Source organism: Carcharodon carcharias, chromosome 9, assembly GCF_017639515.1.
Source record: "Carcharodon carcharias isolate sCarCar2 chromosome 9, sCarCar2.pri, whole genome shotgun sequence".
Classification (NCBI taxonomy): domain Eukaryota; kingdom Metazoa; phylum Chordata; class Chondrichthyes; order Lamniformes; family Lamnidae; genus Carcharodon; species Carcharodon carcharias.
In genome coordinates, this window is record NC_054475.1 from 71,113,568 (window position 1) to 71,121,111 (window position 7,544).

The following is a 7,544-nucleotide window of genomic DNA, read 5'->3' on the forward strand; positions in this document are numbered from 1 at the left end:
CACACAGCCTTCTCAAACACACACTCACAGCTATCTCACGCACACACACAGCTATCTGACACACACACAGCTATCACACACACACACACACACACACACAGCTATCTCACACACACACACACTGAGCTATCTCACACACACACACACACACAGCTATCTCACACACACACACAGCTACCTAACACACACAGCTATCTCACACACACACAGCTATCTCACAAACACACAGCTTTCTCAGGCACACAGCTTTCTCATGCACACAGCCTTCTCAAACACACACTCACAGCTATCTCACACACACACACAGCTACCTAACACACACAGCTATCTCACAAACACACAGCTTTCTCAGGCACACAGCTTTCTCATGCACACAGCCTTCTCAAACACACACTCACAGCTATCTCACACACACACACAGCTACCTAACACACACAGCTATCTCACACACGCACACTGCTAGCTCACACACGCACACAGCTATCTCACACATACACAGCTCTCTCACACACAGCTATCTCACACACACACACACACACACAGCTATCTCACAGACACACAGCTATCTCACACACACACACAGCTGTCTCACACACACACAGTTATCTCATGCACACAGCTATCTCACACACATATAGCTACCTCATACACTCACAGCTATCTCATGCACACACAGCTATCTCACACACACACAGCTATCACACACACACACAGCTATCACACACACAGCTATCTCTTTCACACACACACACAGCTATCTCACACACACAGCTATCTCTCTCTCACACACACAGCTCTCTCACGCACACAGCTATCTCACGCACACACAGCTATCTCACAAACACACAGCTTTCTCAGGCACACAGCTTTCTCACGCACACAGCCTTCTCAAACACATACTCACAGCTATCTCACACACACACACAGCTACCTAACACACACAGCTATCTCACACACGCACACTGCTAGCTCACACACGCACACAGCTATCTCACACATACACAGCTCTCTCACACACAGCTATCTCACACACACACACACACACACACAGCTATCTCACAGACACACAGCTATCTCACACACACACACAGCTGTCTCACACACACACAGTTATCTCATGCACACAGCTATCTCACACACACATAGCTACCTCATACACTCACAGCTCTCTCACACACACACAGCTATCTCACGCACACACAGCTATCTCACACACACACAGCTATCACACACACACACAGCTATCACACACACAGCTATCTCTTTCACACACACACACACAGCTATCTCACACACACAGCTATCTCTCTCTCACACACACAGCTCTCTCACGCACACAGCTATCTCACGCACACACAGCTATCTCACAAACACACAGCTTTCTCAGGCACATAGCTTTCTCACGCACACAGCCTTCTCAAACACACACACAGCTATCTCACACACACACACAGCTACCTAACACACACAGCTATCTCACACACACACACTGCTATCTCACACACACACACACACACACACAGCTATCTCACACACACACAAACAGCTATCTCACAAACACAGAGCTTTCTCAGGCACACAGCTTTCTCACGCACACAACCTTCTCAAACACACACTCACAGCTATCTCACACACACACAGCTATCTAACAAACACAGCTATCTCTCACACACAGCTATCTCACACACACAGCTATCTCACACACACACAGCTATCTCACAAACACACAGCTATCTCATGCACACAGCTATCTCACACACACAGCTATCTCTCTCTCACACACACAGCTCTCTCATGCACACAGCTATCTCTCTCTCACACACACAGCTTTCTCATGTACAATGCCATCACCCGCACACAGCTATCTCACACACACAGACTTCTCACACACACACACAGCTATCTCACACACACACACAGCTCTCTCACACACACAGCTATCTCACATACACACACAGCTATCTCACACATACACAGCTCTCTCACACACAGCTATCTCACACACAAACAGCTATCTCACACACACAGACAGCTATCTCACACACACACACAGCTGTCTCACACACACACAGCTATCTCATGCACACAGCTATCTCACACACACAGCCTTCTCACACACACACAGCTATCTCACACACACACACGGCTCTCACACACACAGCTATCTCACATACACACACAGCTATCTCACACATACACAGCTCTCTCACACACAGCTATCTCAAACGTACAAACAGCTATCTCACGCACACAGCTATCTCACACACACATAGCTATCTCACACACACACAGCTATCTCACACACACACACAGCTATCTCTCACACACACAGATATCTCACACACACACAGTTATCTCACACACACCACAACCTTACACACACAGCTCTTTGTCACACACACACCTATCTCACGCACACAGCTATCTCACACACACACACGGCTCTCACACACACAGCTATCTCACATACACACACAGGTATCTCACACATACACAGCTCTCTCACACACAGCTATCTCAAATGTACAAACAGCTATCTCACGCACACAGCTATCTCACACACACATAGCTATCTCACACACACACAGCTATCTCACACACACACACGGCTCTCACACACACAGCTATCTCACATACACACACAGCTATCTCACACATACACAGCTCTCACACACAGCTATCTCAAATGTACAAACAGCTATCTCACGCACACAGCTATCTCACACACACATAGCTATCTCTCACACACACAGCTATCTCACACACACACACAGCTATCTCTCACACACACAGATATCTCACATACACACAGTTATCTCACACACACCACAACCTTACACACACAGCTCTTTGTCACACACACACCTATCTCACGCACACAGCTATCTCACGCACACAGCTATCTCACAAACACAGCTATCTCCCTCACACACAGTTATCTCACACACACACACAGCAACCTTACACACACAGCTCTTTCTCACACACACAGCTATCTCGCACACACAGCTATCTCTCTCACACAGCTATCTCTCTCACACACAGCTATCTCTCACACACGCACACAGCTATCTCACAAGCACAGCTATATCACACACACAGCTATCTCACACACACTGCTATCTCACACACACTGCTACCTCACACACGCACACAGCTATCTCACACATACACAGCTCTATCACACACAGCTATCTTGCAAACACACACACAGCTATCTCACACACACGCAGCTATCTCACACACACACACAGCTGTCTCACACACACACAGTTATCTCATGCACACAGCTATCTCACACACACATAGCTACCTCATACACACGCAGCTATCTCACACACACACACAGCTGTCTCACACACACACAGTTATCTAATGCACACAGCTATCTCACACACACATAGCTACCTCATACACACACAGCTATCTCACACACACACACACACACAAACACACACACACACAAACACACACACACACAGCTATCTCACAAACACACAGCTATCTCACGCACACAGCTATCTCACGCACACAGCTATCTCTCTCTCACACACACAGCTCTCTCACGCACACAAAGCTCTCTCTCACACATACAGCTTTCTCATGCACAAAGCCATCACCTGCACACAGCTATCTCACACACAAAGACTTCTCACAAACACACACAGCTATCTCACGCACTCATAGCTATCTCACACCCACACAGCTATCTCTCTCACACACACACACAGCTATCTCACACACACACACAAACACACATACACACAGCTATCTCACCCACACACAGCTATCTCACCCACACAGCTATCTCTCTCTCTCACACACACACACAGCTATCTCTCACGCACACACAAACACACACACCCACATACAAACACGCACACACACAGCTATCTCACACACACACAGCTATCTCACGCACACAGCTATCTCATGCAAACAGCTATCTCTCTCTCACACACACAGCTTTCTCATGCACAAAGCCATCACCCACACACAGCTATCTCACACACACAGACTTCTCACACACACACACAGCTATCTCACACACACACACAGCTCTCTCACACACACAGCTATCTCACATACACACACAGCTATCTCACACATACACAGCTCTCTCACACACAGCTATCTCAAACGTACACACAGCTATCTCACGCACACAGCTATCTCACACACACATAGCTATCTCACACACAAACAGCTATCTCTCACACACACACAGCTATCTCACACACACACACACAGCTGTCTCACACACACACAGCTATCTCATGCACACAGCTATCTCACACACACAGCCTTCTCACACACACACAGCTATCTCACACACACACGCGGCTCTCTCACACACACAGCTATCTCACATACACACACAGCTATCTCACACATACACAGCTCTCTCACACACAGCTATCTCAAATGTACAAACAGCTATCTCACGCACACAGCTATCTCACACACACATAGCTATCTCACACACACACAGCTATCTCACACACACACACAGCTATCTCTCACACACACAGATATCTCACACACACACACAGTTATCTCACACACACCGCAACCTTACACACACAGCACTTTGTCACACACACACCTATCTCACGCACACAGCTATCTCACGCACACAGCTATCTCACAAACACAGCTATCTCTCTCACACACAGTTATCTCACACACACACACACAGCAACCTTACACACACAGCTCTTTCTCACACACACAGCTATCTCACGCACACAGCTATCTCTCTCACACAGCTATCTCTCTCACACACAGCTATCTCTCACACACGCACACAGCTATCTCACAAGCACAGCTATATCACACACACAGCTATCTCACACACACAGCTATCTCACACACACTGCTATCTCACACACGCACACAGCTATCTCACACATACACAGCTCTATCACACACAGCTTTCTTGCAAACACACACACAGCTATCTCACACACACGCAGCTATCTCACACACACACACAGCTGTCTCACACACACACAGTTATCTGATGCACACAGCTATCTCACACACACATAGCTACCTCATACACACACAGCTATCTCACACACACACACAGCTATGTTACTCTCACAGCTCTCTCTCACACACACAGCTATCTCACGCACACAGTTATCTCACACACACACAGCTATCACACACACACACAGCTATCTCACACACACACACAAATACACACACACACAGCTATCTCACCCACACACAGCTATCTCAACCACACAGCTATCTCTCTCTCACACACACACACCGAAGCTATCTCACACACACACACATACACAAACACACACACACACACACACAAACACAGACACACACAGCTATCTCACACACACACAGCTATCTCACGCACACAGCTATCTCACGCACACAGCTATCTCTCTCCCACACACAAAGCTCTCTCACGCACACACAGCTCTCTATCACACACATAGCTTTCTCATGCACAAAGCCATCACCGGCACACAGCTATCTCACACACACAGACTTCTCACACACACAAACAGCTATCTCACGCACTCATAGCTATCTCACACACACACAGCTATCTCTCTCTCACACACACACACACACAGCTATGTCACACACACACACAAACACACACACACACAGCTATCTCACCCACACACAGCTATCTCACCCACACAGCTATCTCACAGACGCACAGCTATCACACACACGCACAGCTATATCACACACACAGCTATCTCTTTCACAAACACACAGCTATCTCACACGCACAGCTATCTCACACACACAGCCTTCTCTCTCTCACACACCCAGTCTCTCACACACACACACTGCTATCTCACACACACAGCTCTCTCACACACACACACAGCTCTCTCACACACACACACAGCTCTCTCACACACACACAGCTTTCTCATGCACAAAGCCATCACACGCAAAAAGCTATCTCACACATACACAGCTCTCTCACACACAGAGATCTCACAAACACACACACATAGCTATCTCACGCACTCATAGCTATCTCACACACACAGCTATCTCTCTCTCTCACACACACACACACACACACACACAGCTTTCTCACACACACACACAAACACACACACACACACGCACAGCTATCTCACCCACACAGCTATCTCTCTCTCTCACCCACACACACACACACAGATATCTCACACACACACACAAACTCACACACACACAAACACACACACACACAGCTATCTCACAAACACACAGCTATCACACCCACACAGCTATCTCACGCACACAGCTATCTCTCTCTCACAGCTATCTCTCTCTCACACACACAGCTCTCTCATGCACACACAGCTCTCTCATGCACACACAGCTCTCTCATGCACACACAGCTCTCTCTCGCACACACAGCTTTCTCATGCACAAAGCCATCACCTGCACACAGCTATCTCACACACACAGCCTTCTCACACACGCACACAGCTATCTCACATACACACACAGCTATCTCACACTTACACAGCTCTCTCACACACAGCTATCTCAAACGCACACACAGCTACCTCACGCACACAGCTATCTCACACACACATAGCTATCTCACACACATACAGCTATCTCACACACACACACAGCTATCTCTCACACACACAGCTATCTCACACACACACACAGTTATCTCACACTCATAGCAACCTTACACACACCGCCCTTTGTCACACACACACCTATCTCACGCACACAGCTATCTCAAGCACACATCTATCTCACACACACAGGTATCTAGCTCACAGACAGTTATCTCACACACCCACACAGAAACCTTACACACACAGCTCTAACTCACACACACAGCTATCTCACGCACACAGCTATCTCACACACACAGCTATATCTCTCACACACTGCTATCTCTCACGCACGCACACAGCTATCTCACACACACAGCTATCTCTCTCACACACCGCTATCCCTCTCTCACACACCCAGTCTCTCACTCACACACACAGCTATCTCACACACACAGCTATCTCACGCACACAGCTATCTATCTCTCACACACACAGCTCTCTCATGCACACACAGGTCTCTCACGCACACACAGCTCTCTCACACACACAGCTCTCACACACACACACAGCTCACTTACACACACACAGCTCTCTCACACACACACAGCTTTCTCATGCACAAAGCCGTCACACGCACACAGCTATCTCACACATACACAGCTCTCTCACACACAGCAATCTCACAAACACTCACACACAGCTATCTCACACACACATAGCTATCTCACACACATACAGCTATCTCACACACACACACAGCTATCTCTCACACACACAGCTATCTCACACACACACAGTTATCTCACACTCACAGCAACCTTACACACACCGCACTTTGTCACACACACACCTATCTCACACACACAGCTATCTCAAGCACACATCTATCTCACACACACAGCTATCTAACTCACAGACAGTTATCTCACACACCCACACAGAAACCTTACACATACAGCTCTAACTCACACACACAGCTATCTC